Here is a 22,531-nt window from a genome sequence, read left to right on the forward strand (position 1 = left end):
AGCAGGAATATGCCAAGTGTCCCCAACATGACTCTCAGGCCAGCAAGATGAGCCAGCGACATTACTACCCAACTTGGCACAGCCATGGGAAGGATCAGCTCCTCATGCAGGGTGGCTAGACATAAGAGCAGAGAAAATGAGCTCCCCCAAGGCACAGAGTGGTGGCACCTACATGCCCAGGTAAGTTGACAGGAGTATGAGACAAGCCTGTCAGCCTTGGCCTGGCCCCCAGAACCTGCCAAATCCAACATCCTAATTCTCTGATAACTCCCTGACATCCCAGGAATTCTGGGCTCCAGCAGTCACTCGCAGTCAGGCTTGGGTCAAGCTACAAACCATATATCTGATAAAGATCATGTATTCACCAACTTATAAAGGTTCCTTACAACTTACTAATAAGACCTAATTTAAAAATGAACAAAAGATTTGAATATCCATTTTATCAATGAAGATATGTAAACAGCAATAAGCACACGAAAAGATGACCAAAGTCATTAGTCGTGGCAATGTGAAATGTGGATCAAACCCACAATGAGGCACTACTTCACGCCAACTGGAATGGCTAAATCAGAAAAACTGACAATACCAAGTGCTGATGAGGATGTGGAGTAATTGGAACACACATATTGCTTGGCGGAAACAAAAAATGGTACAACCACTTTGGAAAACAGTTTGACCGTTTCTTAAAAAGTTAAATATATACCTACCATATGACCCAACTACCCAAGAGAAATAAAAGCATATAGCCATATAAACATTTGTTAAAAAAAAAAAAAAAGTGTTCATGTTTATTCACAACAGCCAAAACATGGAAACGACCCAAATGTTCATCAACTGGTGAATATGTAACACAGCGTTTACCTATACAATAGTACACAGTCATCCCTTGGTATCCTTGGGGGATTGGTTCCAGGACCCCTATGGGTACCAAAATCCGAGGATGCTCGAGTCCCTTGTCTAAAATGTACAGTACAGTCAGCCCACTGTATCTGCAGGTGTAAGAGAGCCGACTGCGCTACTCAGTGGTAATAAAGAACTATGGATGTACGCAACAATATGGATGAGCCTCAAAAAAATTAATTTAAAAAATATATGTATGAGCCTCATAAAGCATTATGCTAAGTGCAAGAAATCAGACACAAATGACTATATATTGTTTGATTCCATATATATGAAATTTCAAAACTATAGACACAGAAAGCAGATCAGTGGTTGCCTGGGGCTGAGAGCAGGGACTGACTTGAAACAGGCATAAGAGAACTTTCTGGGTGGTAGAAATGTTCTAACACTGGATTGAGGTGATGACTGCACAACTGTATGTTTATACTGAAAGTCATCAAACTGTACACTTAAAGGGGTGAATTTTATGGTATATAAATTAAACTTCAACTTTGAAAAAAATCTATAAAAAATAAAATCCCTGAAGGCTCCCCATAGAAGTTGGTGCGTTGGCAAAAGAATGTGAATTTGAGATTTACAGAAAACAAAAAACCACCAAAAATGCCTCCCTCCCAACCGTGGCCCTCCCTTACCCACTCTACTCTAGCCGTACTTGCTCACACTAAGCATGCTCCAGCCTCGGGGCCTTTGCACATACTGTTCCCTCTGCCTAGAATGCTTTTCCCTCAAATATTCAGTATGTTGCTCATCTCCTTCAAGTATCTGCTCCAACGTCCTCTTCTAAGATTATAACTCTTCCCCAGCCCTCCCCACTTTTTCCCTGCTTTGTTTTTCTCCACTGCATGGGGACAGAACTTGGGTTTGTTTTGTTTACTAGGGTATCCTTAATCCTGACAGGGTACCCAAGCCTACAGGTGCCCAATAAATCACTTGACTGGATGAATGATGCTGGCTCATGGGGAGGCCCTCCTCACCCCCTCAGGGCCCATCCCTCAGGACTGAGTGGCTTGTAGTGATCAGCCCAGCTGGCTGGCTGATGCCTCGGCCTTTCATGCCAACCAGCCTTGCCACTGCTGACCTTGCGTTTCCTCACGACTCGCCTGACACTCCCATCTCCCAGACTCTGCCTGTGCCTTTTCCCCTGCCTGCTTCACTTCACCTATTCCAACCATCTATGGAATACCCAGCCTGATGCCTCCTCTTCCAGGAAGTCTCCCAGGACCTTTGACCCCTAGAGAACTCAGGATCATATACACAGCCAAGGAAAGAGGATACTATTCTCATATGCCTTCATCTTGCCTCCTGGGAGCCCACAGGCAACACCAGGTGGGGCCACAGTCTCCTCTCTGAGAACACAGCCCCAGCACAGCTCCTGGCGCAGGGCTCATGATCCGGAAACCCTGTAGGAGAGCACATCTACTGTGGCCCAGAGAACAAAGGCCTTCAAGTTCACAAATCTCCAGGGACGCTCCTCCCAGGGGAGGCCTCCAGAGGCTCGCACAGCCGCCCTCCTGCCCTCCCAGACCCTGAGAACCCCAGCAGCGTCCAGGATAAAGAGCTTATTATGTTCCAGGCCTTAAGCGCTGGTGAGGCAGTGCTTATCTGACAGGCAGAGCAGCTCCTGCTCAGGGCAGTCCAGGGACTCGCCCAAAGTCATACATACATACAGCTCAGCAGCTGTGCTGGAACCAGACCCAGGTCTGGTCCTCCACCTCCCCGTACCGCCTCACCCAGACCTGGAATAACATTCGTGAGAACCCTGGCCTCTGGGGAGAGCACCCACATGCCTCACTGACAAAGGAGACCAGAGGAGCTAGCGGGAGAGGGGAGCACTGAGGCTGCATCACTCAGTCCTGGGAGGGAGGGGGCTGGGGGAGGGGAGGTCAGCAGCCCACCCCAATCCACCCCCGCCCGCCTCTAACACCGCTGGAGAGCGGGGGGAGCACAGGGAAGGGGAGATGGAGAGAATGGTGCACAGGAAGAGGGGGAGGAGGACCCTTTGTGACTCAGCCTGCCCGTGGGATAGAGGAAGAGAGGGGTTTCTTGGAAAAAGCAGGACATGGGGATAAATTGGCCTCTGGCCACACTGCAGCCGACGGGGGAGGCCTGGGAGGAAGTTGCTTTCAGCCTCATGGAGGTCCCAACCCCAGACCCTCCGTAAGTGGCTGTGGGACGCTGGCCTGGTGGGAGCCTCAGAGTCAGCCCCTGTGAAATGGGGGGAAGCATTGCTGCCTTGTGGGGCGTGTGGACGTGCGAGTCCGAGGAGGCGGCCCCACGAGCGTGCCTCCAGGCCTGGCGCACACGCTGCACAGGAAGGGCAGCATCACTACGGTCTGGGCTGGATCATGTTCTCTGAAGGCCCGGGGTGCACACGCCACCTCCCCCAGGGAGCCGGGGCCAGACAAGGCGGGTGTGGAAGAGGCAGGGGAGGACGGGTGGCATTCAGACCAACAGGCCCCCTTTGTGCCACCCTCAGCTGCCATTTACTGAAGACAAACCCGGGCTGCGTTTCAGGGTTTCCATTTCAGGGGCCTTGGAGGTGGCGGGCCACAGCTTCGGAGGGGGGGATGAGGCCCAAGAACTTTCTGCCAATCGACGGCCCAGGGCACGGCCCTGAAGGAAGGGGGAAAGGTGCCAAATAGGACAGTGGAAAGCCCGTGTCCTCCTGCCAGCGCTGCCCAGAGGGCACGGGACGGAGGCAGGCACCAGGAAGCAGGCTCCCAGAACCAGACCTCTGCTTGGAGACCTTGGCCATCGGCCACACCCTGGCCTCTCCTGCTGGGAGGCCGGCCCCCACCCCTGGGGACAGCTCTCCTGGGGACTGGTCCTCATGCTCCTCCTAGCCCCTAGGGGTCCCAGCAGTTGGAGTGCCCATGCTCCCCCTCCTCTCCTGAGCCTGCGACCCAAGTGCTAGGCCATGTGGCAGCCAGAGATGGGCTTAGTATGGCCCCTGCCCTTTCACCATAGGCCGGAAGGCTGGGACCACAACTGCACCATGGTGGGAGGGGGTGAGCAGGTCTGTAACAGGGAGCATGAGTGGGGGATGGGGGCAGGTTAGGGAAACTACGGGGCACAGATCACACTGTGCCAGGTCAACCAAACAGCTGAGGATTTAGAGTGCCTGAGAAGTGTGTGGGGAGTGTTATCCAGAGACTGAGAGGGACACTCGTGGGGGGGTATCCCAGTCATGCCCAGGCATCAGGCTGAGGGGATGAGGAGCCACAGAGGACATCAGGCAAAGGGTCTCACAGACCAGATAAGCCCTTCAGCCAAACTGCTCTGGGAGCTAATGAGGACAATTGTGGTGGGCGGGGTGTGGGCTGCTGTGACAGACAGCGGCTGGAGGGGACAGAGAGGGGACAGATGCTGAACAGGTGGCAAATAGTGGCAGGGGGTGGGGGGAGGTGGGGCCGAGGATGGTAGCAGACAGGACTATCTTTCAACACCGGGAAGCACTGGGAGAAGGAAGGGGCCAGGGTGGGGAGCTCATGTGGAGACACGCTAGGCGTGAAGTGACGGAGGCCCGGGGCACCCATTCGGTGTGTAGGGACCACAGGGCTCGACCTCAGGGCACCCCGACAACAGATGGGCATGAACAGGCCAGCTTTCGAGGAGAGGCTGTCAGGCTAGAGAGCTACTGGGCCTCCCCAGTCACCAGGGAAATGCAAACCCAAGCCGCAAGGAGATCCCGTTTCCCATCCAATCAGATGGGCGAAAAGTCAAAAACCAGGCGATACCAAGTTGCTGGAAAGGCCTCAGGGCCAGGGCTGGTGGGCATGGGGCGGGCACAGCAGGTGTCCTAGAGACCCAGTAGGGAACCTTGGCCATGTGTCCTGGGGGGCACCTACACGTGCTCATTCACAGCACCCCATGCAACAGCCAGCAAACATGGTTTGGGAGCTGGGGCGGGGCAACTAGGGGCTACATTTCTAAGATTTGTTTCCTTAAGTCTGTGTTGGGGCTGTGTTGGGCCGAGGAGGGGAAGAAACGTCAGTATACTTCCCTGCCTCGCACACACATGCACACACACACACACACACACACAGTTGGCATACTCAGAACTAGGGCACAGCCATGGCTCCAGAGCCAGCTCCTTGCTATGTGGCCACCCGGTGACTGGATAGCTGGGGCCCTCCTGCCACTGGTCCAGAACGCTGGAAAGACATCAGCCTGGCTCTGCTGGATGGGGTCCCCCAGCAGGCCCAAGGAGAAGGGCTCGGGAACAACATGGCTCAAGTTGTCCCCGACCTGCCTGTATTCCCATTTCACAGAATGGGAAACTGAGGCCCAGGGCAGAGAAGTGACCTCTAGGACCTTCACCCAAGGTCACAGAACAAGTGAACAGGATAGTGAGAGTCAGCTGCCCAAAGGAAGAAAATTCATGCTGGGCAAGACAGTCCCAGAGACCAGACAAAGTTGGAAGCCCAGGGAGGGGAGGGGCCTGGTGAGGTCATCCAGGAATCAGGGAAACAGGAAGGAACGGGCTATGGTATCCGCCTTCCAGGCCAGCACACTGACCGAATCATCCTTCACTACTGCCTCCTTTACCTCTGATTTCCATGGCAGCCCCATCCAAAACATCCAGACCAGGGCAGCTGCAGCAAAGCCACCCCATCTCCTGGGTTCTCCTCCCTAGGGTTGGAATTTGCACACTCAACTAAAAATTACCCCTGGGCAAAGGACGGTCATTACAATAAGTGGTGCTGGGTCAAACGGATAGCCACGTGGGAAAAAAAATCCTGATGCCATCCATGGCTGGCGGAATAGTGGCCCCATCCCTGGTACTTGTGAACATGTCAGTTTATGTAGCAGAAGGGAATTAAGGTTGCAGATAGAACCTCAGAATTAGAAGTTGCTAATCAGCTGACCTGAGATGGGAAGATTATTCTGAATTATCCAGGCAGACTCAATGTAATCGCAAGGGTTCTTACAAGTGGAAGACAGAGGCAGACAGAGAGCAGCGCGCAAAGGATTCACCCGACATTGCTGGCTTTGAAGATGAAGGCAGAGGCCAATAGCCAAAGACCATAGCAGACTCTAGAATCTAGAAAAGGCCTCTAAAACATAGATTTTTCCTTAGAGTCTCCAAAAGGAATGCAGCCCTGCTGACATCCTGATTTTACCCTGGTGAGATCCATTTCAGACTTCTGACCTCCAGAAGTGTAAGATAATACATTTGTGTTGTTTTAAATCACTATGTTTGTGGTCATTGGTTATAGCAGCCACAGGAAACTAATATGCTCACTTCACATCATACACAAAAATCAGTTCCAGATGGACGGCAGATCTAATGTGAAAGGTAAAACGTTACAGTTTTTAGAAGATGTGAAAAAGATCTGCCCAACACTGAAGTAGGCAAAAATTTCAACACAGAAAGTGCTCAAAATAAAGGAAAAGATGGATAAACTGGACAATATTAAGAACTTCTGTGCATCGGAGGATACCACTGGGTGGGGGAGAGAGACAGAGAGAGAGAGAACTTGCAATTCCTGTATTCTACTATTCAGAATATGGAGAGAACTCCACAAATCGAATTTGAAAAATCAGCAAAAGACTTGAACAAACATTTCACCAAAAATAAGAGTGTATTCAAAAGACCAATAACTATATGAGAAGATGTTCACGTTCATCAGTCACCATGACAACACTACAGCCACCGGAATGTATAAAATGAAACACTGACCACACCGAGTGTTGGTGAGGATGTGGAATAGCCAGAACGCTCATGCGCTGCCAGGAGTGGAAACTGGTCTAAGCAATGTGGAAAAGAGTCTGGCGTCACACACTAAAGCCGAGCATGACCCAGCAGTCCCACTCCTAGGCATGCTGCCACAGAAAAGTGCACATGCATGCACCAAAAGACACAGACTATTCCTAACACTCCTGAACTGAAAATAACCCAAATATCCATCATGCTAGGATGAATCAATAAGTTGTAGTGTTTATTCACACAACGGAATAAAACACAGCAATGAGAATGAATGAACTGAAACCACATGCAAGAATCTCCAGTGAAAGCAGGCAGATGTAAAAGTGCTTCGAGTGTCACTGTATGCTTCCACTTAAAAAGAAGTCCAAAGGCAGGCAAAATTTACTGATGGTGCTAGAGATCAGAGAAGGGGTCACCCTTGAGTCAGGGGTATCAACCTGAAGGAAAACAAGAGGGGCTTCTGGGGAGCTAGCGGGTTCTGATTCTGAATTTCAGTGCTGTCTTACAGGTGTTTCAGTTTGAAAAAATCCAACAAGCAGTACACTTATGACATGCACACTTCTCTGTATAGATGTTGTACTTCAACAAAAAGTTTAATTACCTGGGCTGGGGGTGGGTGCCAGCAGGAGTAGAGGAAGCAAGGAAGGCCCAGATTGCTGAACCAGGGGTGGTCCCTGCTACTTCGGGCCTTCCCCCCATCAGATGGCCCCAGCCAGCACCTAACCATGTGGACCTACTGGAGCATCTGTCTCCTCCAAGGTTCTGTGGGCTCCCCATGGGCAGGCCCAAGCCCCACGGAGCTCAAGCACCCTGGGCCTTGCACACAGTGGTTCCATAAAGAAGGCACCTGAATCAAGCACCCCAGCATCCTCTCACTCCCAAGCCTTCCCCTGCAAATGGGGAGGAGGCTGAGCCCACTGAGGTCCAAGCCTGGCCTCCCACCCACATGAGGAGGGGCTGCAAACCAGGGCCCATGAGAAGAGTCAGGGTGTGGCAGGCAGGAGAAGGGATGAAGCAGGCAGGGGGCCACGGGCACCATCTATACCTCTGAAGGGCCAGCCAGGGCTGCTGGTGGGGGAGGGGCAGGACTTGGTAGCCCTAGGGATGAGGTCAGTCACTAACAAGCCCTCAAAGTCAGTGTTTTCTTTTATTGCTTCCAGAAAGGCACTCCTCCTCCATGCCCCTAGCCACCAAATTCTGGCGGAATGCCACCAACACCCAGCCACACCCATAGACACTCTGTCATATCTCCAGGCCTCTGCACAAGCTGATCCTCTGCTGGAATGCCCTTCCTCTTATTCACTGGCAAAACCCCTCACCTCTGAGAGAAGCTTTAAAGGGGAGGTTTTTTGCATATTTTGTTCCGTGCAGGGTTCTTGGTACCTAGGACAGCGCCCAGCACTTAGAGCTCAAAATATGTTTAAGGAAAACATGAAGGAATTTAATGCCTTCCTTTGCCTCCATCATCCTTCCTATGTTGACTTGAAGGCTTATAGCAGCTTGTCCCACCCGGTGGCCACACTCACTGGCCAGCTTGGAGCGATCTCTGGGAAGGACAAAGAGGAGTAACTTAACATTCCAACTAACTCGCATTCCTTCTGGAAATCCGGCACCAAGCACACCGGGAGCCCAAGCTCACCAGGTGTGGGCCCAACAAGCAAAGAAACAGGTAGTGGGCCCCCCATGACTGGAGGAAAGCAAGCAGAGACAAAGGCCTGCTTCAGTGCCTGCTGCCCTGAGAGGCTCTCACAAGCCTGCACAGCCATTATTACTGTCAATAGCAACATTAATGGGACCTGTAAGCATCCCCACCCCCAGGGCTGGCCCACCGCAGCGAGGGGAACCCCATGCCCACTCTCTCCATCACAGGAGTGTGCGCTTCACTGTGCCTGACTGGGAACCTGTGCAGGTGTACTGGGTGCAGGGATGCGGGTGGGATGGGGCTCTACCCCTACCGAGTTGTTCCAGCCCAAGGAGCCACCGATCGGTAACACTGGTCCCACTGCAAGCACATCTAAGCCTTTATAGATATTAACTTGCTCAGTCTTCACGACAGCCCTGTGAAGGAGATGTAGTTCAACGAGCTCCACTTTACCAGTGAGGAAACTGAGGCCCAGAGCCAGCAAGTCGCTTGCCCAGGGTGACACAACTGAGCAATGGCAGAGGTGGGATTTGAACTCAGGTCCTCTGGCAACGGAGTTTATGTTCTTAACCCCTTCTATTTACTCCCTCAGAACTGAGACCATCTCCTCCAGGCACCAGGTTGGGGGAACAAGGGCACAGACTGAAGCAGGAGGCTAGCAGGGTGCCTCAGGGCTTAAGTCTGTGGCACCTCTGCCAGCAGGCCCAGCCCCCGCCCTGCCTCTGGCCTGTTCCCTGGGTTCCCGTTCCCCTCCCCCCCTCCCCCCCTCCTCAGCGCCCTGCATGCCAGCTTCCCTGAAATCTCATGGCTCTTGAAGACACCCAGCCCATCACTTGCTCTACCAGCACACCTTCACCCTTCTTGTATCCCTTAACCAACTCCAGGGGCCCAGTGAGTACACCCAGGGCTCTCTGCACACACCCTTGTATCCCAGCCCTCTCCCCACCCCCGGCATCCTAGCAGGATGGGGATTCTCCGGCAGAGACTAGTCCTGGTTCACAGGGTCTCATCAAACCCTGCAGCCCATTAGGCCCTCAGGCCCTCATGGAGAGGATCAGCAGCAATGCCAGCCCCAGCCCCCGGCTCCCCCGCAGCTGCTGGTAAGGACCCTCCAGGAGAGGGATTAGAAAGCTCAGAGGCGGCTGCCATCCTCCCCTGCCCTCTGCAGTCTGGTCGTTTTTTTGCCTGGGACCCTACCCCAGGACCACGTTGTCCAGCCCCGCCCTGGAGTTTCTGCCCCTCACTTAGGCAGTCATGTTATATATAGCACAGGCTTACACCAGACAATGTGACAGTACGAAGCCACTCCAAACTCCTTATCCCCCTCGGATCTGGCTGCTAGAAAGCTCGGAGTCAAATTACTGCCAAGAGAAGGTGCAGCAGCCCCCTCCAGCTTCATCTGATATTTGCTGCCCTGGGTTTCTTCTTGCCCTGATTTTCTCACGTCTTTTTCATCTTGTTATACTGCATTTATGTTTTTAAATCATCTCAGGTCCTTTCTGGAATCAAAGAACACACAAGACCCTTGAGGATGTCTTCCATCCTCTGCCCCGTGTTCCCAGTGCCCAGCACAGCCCTTGGTTTGAAAGAAGCTGAATGTGAGATGAGTGAGTGAAACCACAGACAAATTTATGCCAGGACCTGTCTACAGCAGGAAAGGGGACAGCCTGAATGGGATCAAGATACAAGGTAGCAAAAAAAAAAAAAAAAAAAAAAAAAATCCAGAAGACACCAAACGTCATTCCCTCCTTCATCACAGGGTCCCACAACCAGATGCCCGACCTCATGCTGAGCCCTGAGCAGACACTCTGCTCTGCTGCCCAAAACTCTTCTTTACTTTTCTTCCTCTGTGCCCATCAGGAAGGGGGTCCTAATCTGCCCCAAGTCTGCCCATCCTTCAAGGCACAGCCCAGTCCTGTCCTCCCTCTCGGCCTTCCCACCCACCCCGTGCCTTGCCTCCTCCCTCTCTCCATGTAACCCTTGTGATGACTTGAACCATTGCCGGGGTGGTGACCCCACTGAGCATGGAGGTATCTCTCCTACCCTGGCCTTAAAATGTTCCTCAAAGGTACTGATGTGGTTTACACTTTCAGGAAGGGAGCTGATGTCTCCCTAATTCAGCAAAAGCTTCTTGAAGGCAGGCTCCAAAACGAAGGTGTCCCAACACCGAGGGGCTGGTTTCCCCCTAGCCATCACCCGCGTCCACCCTTGGTGCTGGATGTTGGAGGGCGGGGCTGGGGTACCCTGGGGAGGAGCTGGGGCCAGGCTGGGTGCACGCAGGAGCAGATCGGCCCTGGACACCTCAGGGTCACACCCTCAGGGAGGAGAGATTAGAAACCCAGGCGCGCGTTGTGAGCCTCACACTTCCCCCTCTCACAGAGAAGGAGCCAAAAGGGCAAAGAGCGGAGGGAATGAGAAGTGGGTGTCTTTCTGGGCTGCAGCTAGAGTCACAGGTAGATTCCAGGGCTGGAGCCAGAGCTGCTCAGTGAAGATGGAAGATGTTAAGTGGCCAAGGCCCCAAGTTTATGCCTTGTTAATAAAAACCACCTGGTATGTTCTTTTCATTCAGAGAGGAAATGTTTCATTACCAGTTTAAAGCATTTCCTCTGAAAACATGAGTTCTGGGTTACTGTTTCTGTGGGCTGACCCTGGCAGTGCCGCCCAGAGAAGAGTGGTGGGGCAGGGTGGGTCCCCTGCTGACAACTGGCCCCCCCTTCAGTCCCCAGGGGCTGAGGAAAGAGTGCACCCTCTGCTCCTGAGCCAGGGCTGGAGAGGCCAGCGGTGGGCCCCCAGGGGCGGCTGTGCCCTCCACTCACCCATCCTCCCCAGCACACCCCCCACCCCACCAAATGCTGTCCCAGCACTCTCTCACCCCTAGCCCCAGAGACCACGTGGCCTACCCTCCACCAGCTGGGGGGATGGGGTGGGTGCCCTCACCCAGGCCAGGTCCATTCCTGTCTCTGGCACCCACAGACTGAAGGGAGCCCCCTGAGTGGTCCTGTGGCCTTAAGCTGAAGCCACCATTCTGGATGGCCATGCCGGCAACCCAGAGAGCAGCCTACAGGGAGAGAAGAGACAGATGCACCGGAGAGGACAGAGAAGATGACTCCGCAGTCCAGAGAGAGGAAAGCCGGAGGAGGGGCTGCCTGCCAGCTTCCCGGGTCCTGGGGGAGCCAGGCTGCTGCCTACAATTGTTTCCTGCAAAGTTCCTTTCCTCTTAACTCCCCTTTCACTTAACCTAATTGGAGGCGGTTCCTGTTCCCTGCAACAAAATAATCCAAACACATGTGTCAGGGCCCTCCCCCCACCGTCCTGCTCAAGGCCAGGCCTGCCCATCAAGCCAAGTTCACTGATCAGTTTATAAAAGGTGAGGCCTATCTGGGTAGAGCTGTGCTGGGAAGGCAAGGCACAGCCAGCTCAGGGTGGGCCCTGAGAGCCAGATAGTGTCTGGACTTTGTACCTGAGCCAGTGGGGTGGAGGTGTCAGAGGAAGGCATGGCCAGAATCTTCCTTCCAGGAAATGAACTAGGTAGGTAGGTGTGTGTTGAGGGGTGGGAGTGGCGTGGGAGTGGGGCGGGGTGGAAGGAAGCCTGTCTCCCAGGCTTAACAAATACATGGGGAGCAAACAGGCAAGCTTCTACATCCATAAAATGTAGACAAGATATGCACAAACTAATATATGTATTTAAAGAGCTTAAGCGGGGGAGGGTATAGCTCAGTGGTAGAGTGCGTGCTTAGCACGCACAAGGTCCTGAGTTCAATCCCCAGTACCTCCACTAAAATAAATAAACAAATAAACTTAATTACCTCCTCCTCCCTCCCCCCCAAAAGATGAATAAAGAGCTTAAAACAGTTCCTGGCAGAGTAAGCACTAAATATGCATTAAGGTTTTTTTTAAACTACACAAAGACTGACATTCTCCCAAGGACCACTGGGTAGGTGCTTTGGTCTGACTGTGTCCTCTCCAAATTCACAGGCTGAAATCCTAGACCCCAGGGCAACAGTATTAGGAGGTGGGCCTTTGGGAGGTGATTAGGTGATGCCTCGCGAATGGGATTAGTGCCCTTGTAAAAGAGAGCCCAGAGAGCTCCCTCACCCCTTCCACCACTTGAGGATCCAGAAGTAAATCTGACACGGAAGAGGGCCCTCACCCAACCTTACTGGCACCCTGATCTCAGGCTTCCAGCTTCCAGAACCATGAGAAATAAATTTGTTGTTTAAAAGCCACCCAGTCTGTAGTATTTTGCTGGAACAGCCAGAACTAAGACAGCAGGGAACCAACAGGGTCAAGAATGCAGCTTCTCTTCTCCAGGCATGGAAGCAGAGATAGGTAGATGGTATCAAGAGGGCAAGATCAATCTTTAGGGTGGCAGGGCCAGAGCAGAGGGAGCAGGGATGGCTGGGGCTGCGGGGGTGGTGGCCTTCCCATCACCAAGGGAGGCTGGACTAGAGAAGAAAGAGCAGCCCAGGGAGGAGGCTGCACTGAGGCCTAGAACAGCAGGGCCTTGGGCGGGGCTAACAGGAGGACTGCCTGACAGGGAACTAACAGCTGGGGAGGGGATGGGCCACTTGTGTGTGTGGATGAAGGCTGGGGGACCATCCAGTACAGCAGCAATAACAAACCCTGGGTATTGGCTCCATCACAGTACATACACACATCCATTCATTCAATTCTCAACAACCCTAAAAGGTAGGTACTTTAAGTTTCCTCATTTTATATATGGGGAAATTGAGGCAGAGAGAGATACAGTGATTTGTCTGAGGTCACACAGCTAGTAGGTGGCAGAGCTGGGATTTGAACCCAGGCTGTCAGGCTCCAGCATCCAAACTCTTAATCCTCAAAGTGGACAGCAGATGCTGAAAAGGGATTGATGCCTCCCAAGTGGGTGGATCCCCAACTTGGGATTTCAGGCTCTGGGTACAGAATTCCAAGAACCTCCTTCTCAGCCTGCTGGCTGCAACTCAGAGCTTACACGTGCACATTCCCTCCCCGTCCCCTTCACCAGGCTCTTCTGCCTTTGAAACTCCTCTACGTCCCAAACCCCTCCACCAGTCCCAGAACCTGTACCCCAACACCCCTCCCAGGCCAGGAACCTCAGATGCCAATGCATACCGGGCTTCTGGAGAAGGGCATCTAAAGAGCCCCACCTGGGTAAGTAGGAGGGACAGAACAATCCCTTCCCTCAGTAGAACTTCCCCTGCCTTAAACCCCACACCTAAATCCTTTGCTGTTCCTCTAACCCACCAGCCACCAGGCCTACTGCCTCCTTTTCTGACTCCAAGCCCTTGCCTACGCTATTCCCCTCCCTCGAGTCCCCTCTGGCATTAAACTTCTACAGTGGGCTCTATCAAGCTTCCTGATCCACCTCATCCTCCAGGTGTCCCTTCTCTGTGCTCCCAGCTCCCTCATCCCTGCACTCACCAAATACTGCTGGGCTATGTTCCCTGGGGGCAATAAGGCCCCAAGCCTGTGTACCTGCCAGCCCCTAGCAGTGCTGGGCCAGGTGACAGCAGCTGGATGAATGAAGGGCTCATTGTTTACATTACAACTGGTGGGGAGTCTTGCCCCGAGTGGTACTCCCTTCACTCTTCTCCTCCTCTGCCTGCAGCCCTAGGCCAGCACCACCCCTACTAGCCTCCCTTGGGTATCTTATAAGGGCAAGGGCAGCCACCCTCATTCTGGACTCCCATTTCTCACCCAGAAGGGAGAAGTGGTATCTCAGAGGTTGGGGGATTTGCTGCTGGTTGTGTTAGCTCAGGAAGCTGCTTGGGTACCACAAGGTACCCTCTCTGCCTGTCTTTCCCAGGGTGGGGCTGAGGCTTGCGTGGCAGTGCCCAGTGGGCACCCGCCCCGCCCAGGCTCCGTCTGAAGGACCCAAACGGGAGGGCCCTGGAGGCCCAGCGAAGCATCCTCCGCGCGGCCACGGCCCCTCCCTGTGGGGAGGGCAGAAAATGTGCTGCCTCACCAGCCACGAGCGCCAGCTTGGGGGGGGCTCCCCTGCGGGAAACCGCCCCACCCCAGTCTCCCCCTACCCACCACCAACCATGCACTTCAAGTTTTGCAAACGGCATCGGCCAGGCGACTCCAGCCGGCCGAGCGGGGGCTTCGTGTCCTCCCAGACCCCAGGTCTGGAGAAGGGGGCTGTGTAGCCGCGCCCACCAGGCTCAGCCTCCCTGGATCTCTGAGTCCAGAGTCCTGCGGCGGGTCCAGCCGCCCAGCGCTGCCCTTGGGAAGAGAGATTGGCGGCCCCCCAGGAGATGTGCCGAACTCCCGTTGAGGGCATCGAGGGTGCTGGTGATGCTTTCACCAAGGGGACCTGAAGCCCTGGAAGGGTTCCCCAAACGCCAGCAGTGCCCCCATCCTGGCCTGCAAGCGACGGGGAAGTTAGGGGTGCACCCCAGGACCAGGTCCTGCTCAAGCCGACCCGCCGGCCCCCGACCTTTCAGCCTCTCACACACCCGGACAATGCCTCCTGGCCGGCAGCCCCGCTTCGGACCAGGCCGGGGCTGCCGCCACCTCCCGCATCCCTCGGTCCTTTGTTGCCCGGCGAAACCCCTCCTTCGGGGTTCCTCCGACTGCTCCTACCTTCGCCCCTCCAGCATCAGGCTGAACGGCGGGCGCCCGGGCGCCCGGCACCCTCCTCTCCAGACCCGGGCGCCGCGGGGGCAGAGGATGCTGCGGCCCCTCCCCGCGCGCCGCTGCCCACCGGCTGCAGCCCCTCCTGGCGCCGGGGACTCCGCGTTCGCGCTTGGGGCCCCGGCCTCGCTCCGCGTGTACGACGGCGGGAAGGCGAGAGGCGCTGACCCAGGCAGCCCCGGCCGCCGCCTGAGCTCCCGGCTGCCGAGCCGAGCCGAGCCGAGCGGTAGCAGAGCAAGCGGCCGGGCTCCGGGAGGGAACAAAAGGGGCCGGCGCTGGGACGGGCGCGGGAGGGCGGGGCCTGGCGCGGCGGGGGTCAGGCGCGCTCTCGCGCGGCCTCGCGTTTGTCAGGCCGCGGCGCCGCGCCGCAAGGGGGCGGGCGGGCGGAAAATGCGGCGGAACCCGTTCGCCGCTCCTAGCCGTCAATAACTGGGCGTCCGGGGCGCGCCAGCCCCCACAGCAGCGCGGGACACCTATTGGCGCTTCAGTTTTGTTTGGCGAAAGAGCATCCTTCAGCTTTGTTCTGCTCACAAGGATGTCCCTGACCAATGGGAGAGATGTTAGCTCAGGAAGCTGCGGAGAGGGATGGGAAGGTTCCTGGAGTTTCTGGGAAGGCTTCACCGGGGAGGTGACGTTTGAACTGGACAGGAAGGGATGAGGAGAGGACAGTGTAGTTGAGGTGCGACTCCAGGTCTTATTGAGCTGTCCTGAGGCCAGAACGGGTGGGGACCAATGGCACGGGTGTCTTGGTGATCTGCTCCCAACTCGTGTTTGGAAAAAGTAGTACTTAAGGTACAGACTGAACCCTTCACCCTCCTCCGCGGGCAGGATCTGTCTCCTTGAGATATCAAAGGATTGACACAGCCATCCGCCCCCCCCTCCCCCTCCCCCTCCTCCCTGTAGGTCAGGGGCAGAGGCTGAGTGGCAGCCCAGGGATAAGAAGTAACTGAATTCCAACACCCAAGGTGTCGGACCGTGGTTGGCCGTTTTTCTCCCTTTCCTCCTTGATAAGCTAACCTCAGTTCCTTTCGCCTTGCTGGTTCTTCCCCACTTTCTTTGTTTGACAAATCGTCTTTCTCCTTCAAAGCCCAGCTCAAATTCACTTCCATCTCCCTTGAGTGTGGGAATGTGGGTGTGCTGGGGAAGGTATGGTCTGTATGGTGAGAATCTTCGGAGAGCAGCAGTCTTGTTTATATGCCCTAAGGCACCCAGAACAGTGCCTGGCCAAGGGTGGACATTCAATGACACTTGTTGAATGGATGAATTTTCTAAGTTGCTACCAACCACCCCTCCACTACCCTGGTATCCATAATCTTTGAGAAATGCATTAACCTCTTGAACTCAGTTCTCCTGCTGATAAATTGGGGGAAGCGTTTTACTTCAGGTCAGCAAACGGGTCATGGTATGATGGTGGAGGCTGGGCACTAGACCAGCCCTGAGGAGGTCCCCGGCTGGTGAGGGAGCCTGACCTGGAGATCAAGGCTAGAGTAAAGTGTGGAATGAGCCCAGTGGAGACAGAAGGCTTCTGGAGGAGGTGTCAATGGGATGGGGAGGTAGGGGATTTGAAGTAGAGAGGGATGTGTTCAAGAAACAGGGAGTGAATTGCCCCATGTGGCTGAGATGGACAGTCTTGCTACTGAGAGATAAGACCTGAGGCAAAGTGCATTGATAAGAATCCAGCTCCATCACCTACCAGCTAATGGGCAATCCTCTCTGCACCTTGGTTTTCCCATCTATAAAATGGAGCTAGTGACACATTGCCTCCTAGGGTCATTTTCAAGGTTGAGTACATTAATCTACATAAAGTGCTAAGAACAAACAGTGCCTGCATTCACGAAATGTGGACTTTCTTTTCAAAGGGCAAGGTTAGAAAAGGACTTGAGTGCATATTGGGAGTCTGGATTTTCTCCTGTGAGCAGTGATTTCTAACAGGGACTTCTCTTGCCACGGAGAGGAGGAAACACAAAGAGTAAAGGGCAGGGCTGTTGCAGGTTGCCCTCCTCCTAAGAGCCTGCCTGGGAATTAGTGTGCCTGGAATGACATCAAAGGTGGTGGGGGTCCTGATGACGGAAAGCAGGTAGGACTCAATCAGAAAAAACTCAGAAAGTTCTCCTGGCGGCTGGTGGGGATAAGCTAAGCCCCTAAGAGACCAGCAGGAAAACTGTGGGGCTCTAGACTAAAGCTGGGTGGGGGATGCTTTGGGGAGGGAGCAGCGTAGGACACAAAGGGAGAGGTCCAGGCCAGGCCAGAGGTTCTTAAGCTTATAGGGGCACACATGCCTTTGAGACCCTGAAATCCATGGGGACTCTTGCCAGAAACATGTACTGTGCTCACACACACACACACAGATGGGTTCAGACAGTTCACAGATCCCTTGAAGCCCCAGGTTCTAGGGCAGGAACAAGAGCTCAGAAAAAACAAGGGTAGGGAGGATGTAGCAGGAAGAGTGATTTGTCCAAATTGTGGGGGAGGTTGACCCAGATCAAATGGCGCCAGGGCCCTGGGGGCACCTCTCCCTTCTTTAACACCTGAGGCTTCTAGACCCAGGAAATTGGCCAAAGTTCCCAGGGCATCAGCCCTTCAGAGATGGACTAAGAAGTATCCTTGTTGGAAATGAACCACCATTTAGCCCCAGCCCCTCCTTGCGCAGGTGGGGAAACTAAAGAGAGACAGGGCTGTACCCAGGTTCTGCTGTGATGCACCAGAGTTCACCTGTGCCCCCTGGCAGGTGCAGCCACACCTCCTGCCCTCCTCCCACCCCTGGCCCCCACCAGCCGCCTCCCTCACTGACAGTCCCCCCACCCCCATGGTATTCAGAGCAGCAGTGAGCACCACAGTGTCCTAGCTTCCCCTCACCTGAACGGTGGGCAGAGCTGCAAAGGGGCAACTCAGCTGAGAACACCCCCGCCCTTGCCGCTGCCGGGCTTGTTCTGGGCGAGGGAAGATATGCTACTCTCTTGTTGAAGCTTGGATTGGGGGTTTCTGCTTCCTGTAGCCAAACGAACGCTGTAGATGTGACGGGTGGAGCTGGGCACGATGCCCTGGGGCCAGGCATCAGGTCTGGGGATGGGGGGGAAGGGGGAGGACTGGGGGAGGGGGCTCTCCCCACAGACCTCTCGCCCAGGCCTTTTGTCTCCACAGAAAGTGCTGATTTGGTCATTTTCTTGCTGACATTGGCTGTGACTGGCAGCCCCATGGTGGTGGTGTGGGGGGTGGGTTCATGGGTAGAGCATGCTGGGAGTAACTGGGGGGCCAGGGCAGAGCTCTTGGGGGCCTGCAGTGGGGCAGCCCAGGAGTGGCCTGGCTGGCTTGAAGGTTGCCACCTCCTGGCATGCTTCTGATTGTTGGAGGCAAAAACTCAGGAAGCTGGAAGTTCTAGAGCGAGTTCTGGCCACTCAGGGCAATTGCTCCAGGAGTCACCCTTTGACTTCCTGAACACTGTGGGTCAGTTCTTTTTTATATGTGGTCTGGCTGTTGTCTGTTTGTCTATCCAGTCTCTATCCAGTCTATCCAATAACTCCTGTGATGCTCACCAAATATTCTAGAGCTGGTGTGATTATGATGTCATTTTAAAGAAAAGGAAACCGAGTCACAGAGAGGTTAAGGGACAGGCCCGAGGTCACACAGCTTGTGAGTCCAAGGTTAGCCAGGCCCCCGGGGTTGCAGAGCTGGGCTCCGCTCATCTGTGAGGAGACAGCAGGGAGATAGAAGCCACCTGAAACTCCAACCCAAGCTCTGCTTTCTTCTCGGCTTTATGACCCTGGGCAGGTGACCCAGGAATCCTCCCTCCTCTACAGGGCTGATGGCAAAGTGCCAGCCCCACGTGCACATGATGAGTGCCTACTGTATGCCTCATTGTGTATTCACTGTATGCCAGGCACCATTCTAGGCACCTGAGATTCTGTAAACTCATGTAATCCTCAGGATGTCCCGGGAGCAGGGACTGTACTTGCCCCATTTACAGAGGAGGGTCTGAAACTCGACTGGGTTCACAGGCAGGTAGGGAGCAGCGCCCTGTGTGATCCAGGCTGCCGGGGGCCAGTCTGTCTTTTCATCCCTACACTTCCGGCCTCTCAGACGAAGCGGTGGCTGTGAACACATAGCAGGAGGGCACCTGCAGCCGTTGGGGAGGCACAAATCCTCAGCTGAGGCTTAAAAAGGTGGGGTGCTTCTCCTTGGGTGACTCCTGAATGAGCTCCTTCAACAGGGGGCCTGGAAAGGGGGGCCTGTGGAGGGAAGAGGCCACCCCCTCCAAGGGTGGACGACACTCACTGAGAAGCAGGCAGACGTGCATCTAAGGACTTTGCTGCCACCGTGGTTCCTGCTGGGGTGGAAATCTGCCTCTGGGAAGAGGCCTTAGGTGCCTCTGCCCTCCACACCCCCAGGGTTACTTCCTCCCTGGGTCCCCAGCTGGGCCACAAGCACCCAGCCTCCCCTCGCCAAGGGAAATCTCTAGAAGGTGCTGCCTGCAGGGCCCCTCTGCTGTCTCTTGCTTTCCAACCTCACAGCCTTCCCTCATAGCTGCTGTGTCTCAGTCCTCTCTCCACGTCCCCAAGTTTGCACATCTGTGCGTTGCATCATTCGGCCGAGGTGGTGACACACCCTGGAATCATGTTTATTCTGACAGCCTTTTGCCTGGGGAGGCTGCCAGTGTCTTTCTCCCCAGGACACTGGCTGCTGGCCCCTGCTGCCCCGAGGGCCGCCTGCGCCTCACAAGGCTGCACTTCTCTGCAGCTTCCGCCTAAGGGGCACCTCTTTTGGTTTGGGTCTTTTGGGTCCTCCTGAGAAATCACACCAATCACCAGTCACCTCCATCAGAAACACAAAACTGGAAGCTGACAGAAGGTTACCAGTTTGTGATTTTACCATGAAAATACACTAGGGAAAAAAAACTGTGCATTTCCTACAAGAAAGGACATTTTAGCACCAAGAGGAGGTAAGAACATCATTTTGGAATCAAGGACTGCCCTTTGAATTAAGTAAATCTGGCTTTCTGGAAAACTTTTGTTCACTTTGCGGCGGATGGAGGTCATGGTTGGCAGCTGTTCCTGGAACATTTGGGAACCAGTGTCCTAAGGAGGCTCACTCTGGCCTCGAGGCCCTGGGCTGTGACTTTCCCGGTCCCACCCACTCCTGGGGCTCTCAGCCACCTTGGTTGCTTAATCTGGCTTTTCTTAGACCAACCCACACACCCTTCTGTCCTCCCCACCCCTACTTTCTGGGGCTCCCTGAGCCTTGGATGTCATTCTGCCTCCAGTGTCTGTGAGGCAGATGTTTGGGGAGAAGCTAGTAGGTCATTTGTTCAACCCCTGTTGCTTTTCAGCAGGAAAGAACAAGTATAATTAGACAAAACATCATTAGGGAAACTACCAGCCCTCTTAAAACAGCAGCCTCTTTTCTCCACAGCTCACCCCTGTGACTTCATCATTCGTAAACTGTCCCTTCCTCCCACAGATGTGGTCCACGTGTGCATAATATACAACAGTTAGAGCTCATATCCAAACTGCTGGCGTCTCAGCAACAAAACCCCTCTTACTACTTTTAAATCCTTTACCCCTTTTCTGTCCAGTGTGTGGCTACAAAATTGCTTTGAAAAGATGCAGACATCGAGATCTCAGTATAAAGTGATAAGAGCTCTGATGGAGTTGTGCACAGAGTGCTTTGGGCCACATCTTCTCAGTGCATGGGGCCAAGGAGGAGGTGACAGCCCAGATGTGTCCTGAAGGATAAGTATGTGGCAGGCAAAGGGGGCAGCTCAAAGGTAATGTTGGGAGGAAACTTGAAGAGCTCATCCCCAGAGCATCAGGGAACTGAGGCCAAGATGAGGATGGAGGGGCAACCTCAGTCTCCTTGTCTATAAAATGGAAATGACAGGCTCCACCTCCACCCACTCAGACAGACAGGCAGGCAGGCAGGCAGGGTTCAAAGCCTGAGGGTTCTGTTGGAGGCATGGCCAGGGAGCTTGGGGCCAGGTTTGTCTCTCAGTTGTGGAGCTAAGAAGGATGTGTGCTGGGGAACCCAGGGCAGTGGGGCTGTTGCAGTAAAGCCCTGCCATGCCTGTCTTTCCCTGTTGGTTGGGGAAGGAGAGACAGAAACAGCAATGCTGGTTCAGAGTGGGCAGCTCTGATCAAGATTTAGCAGGGAAGAGAGGAGGAGGGACCAAGATGAGCCTTTTTCATCTTTGGCAGGAGGGAGGATGTCTGTGAATGTCATCAGCGAGCTGGTTCCTCTCCTCCCCCAGCCTGGAGAGCTGAAAGCAGCTTCTGCACAAACACTCCTCGGGTCAGGCGAGACACCTGACTTCTCCTTGCCTTAGTTTCCTCATCACATCGCCGCTGCTCCTTTTTCTCATTTAGTCAAGCTCCCACCCCCAGCCCTCCCCACACAGTGGTCTTGGGGCTGGTGCTGGTGCGGGAGGAGCCCGGGCCCCACCGCCCCTCCTACTCCTTTTTCTCTCTGCAGCTCCATCCTCCCAGCCAACGCTCTGAACTGAAGTTCCCAGAGGCCCCGGAGCAAGTCAGAGGGGCTGCCGCCAATCCAGAGGGTATTATCGGGGAGGTAAGTCGTAGAGCACATGCTTAGCATGCACGAGGTCCTGGGTTCAATCCCCCAGTACCTCCTCTAAAAATAAATAAGTGAACATAATTATGTACCCCCCCACCACACACACAAAGGTATTATCTACCGAAGGCCACCCAACATTATCCACTGAAGGGCTCCAGCTATCAAGTGACACTTAGTGTGCAACTTCGGCCTCCCAGTTTTCTTGTCCACATGGCTCTCTTCCTGAGGCCCCCAGCGTGCTGTTCGAGGCCACCTCTCCCCACAAGTGCGGGTACATCGGGGACCAGCCAGGGGCTGATTTGCCCAATGCCCCCTTTGCCGTGGGTTTGAGGTCAGCACACTGACCTTGGTCTCCTCTTTGGAGCCTTGAGGAAATACCAAGCTCACAGCCATAGCAGGGCCTCCAGATCAGGGCAGGGGTCGGGTGGGGCGCGGTTCTCTAGTGCAGGGTGGGAGTGGGGTGGAGGGCCTCTAGGTGAGGGGAGGGTGGGAGTGGGGAGTCTCTACATCAGGGTGTGGATGGGTGGGTGTAAAACAATAGAAAAAATAGATTTCCTCTCTGTTGCCATTTCCTGGCACAGAGCTCCTACAATTCTTGTAATTTCCTAAGTGAAAAGAGCAGTGGGAGCATCTTTTGTTCTGTTTTGTTTTGTACTTGGTCTTTGACCCCTGGTTCCTGACACAGGGCTCCTGGAACCCTTGGAATTCCCAAGGTGATAGGAGCATCTTCTGCTCAGAAAGATGAGCCAACTCTGGGGTGGGGGTGGGGCTTCTGGATGGTGGCTGAGACCAAGATTAAAGGGTTGGAACTTTCACCCCTACCCACCCCCATCCTCCGGGAAGGGGAGAGAGGCTGGAATCTGTCCATGTAGATGAGAGTGGCCACCAAGTGTCCACTGTGTGCTGTCCCATTCCCCTGCGGAAGGACCATTTGGTTGTTTCCACTTTAGGATCTTGTTTAGTTCTGTTCTGCTTTTGCTCATTTGTCCCTGTCTTGTACTTGGGGCACAGGTGTTCCCAGGGTCCCTCTAGGAGGGAAATGTACGGTTTTGGAGAACGTGTGCCTTCACATTCATATG

General features: G+C 54.4%; 1 protein-coding gene across 2 annotated transcripts in view; it reads right to left on the minus strand.

Moving 5' to 3' along the window:
* Window positions 1-15,134, minus strand: part of CLIP2 (CAP-Gly domain containing linker protein 2) — a 65,438-nt gene extending 50,304 nt beyond the window's left edge. For both annotated transcript variants that reach the window (XM_031432751.2, XM_010980775.3), the window contains exon 1: window positions 14,838-15,134. The gene's annotated coding sequence lies outside the window, so the exon portion shown is untranslated. The remainder of the gene's footprint in view (window positions 1-14,837) is intronic.
* Between the last annotated feature and the right edge of the window lie 7,397 nt (window positions 15,135-22,531).

This window comes from Camelus dromedarius, chromosome 24, assembly GCF_036321535.1.
Source record: "Camelus dromedarius isolate mCamDro1 chromosome 24, mCamDro1.pat, whole genome shotgun sequence".
NCBI classification, from domain to species: domain Eukaryota; kingdom Metazoa; phylum Chordata; class Mammalia; order Artiodactyla; family Camelidae; genus Camelus; species Camelus dromedarius.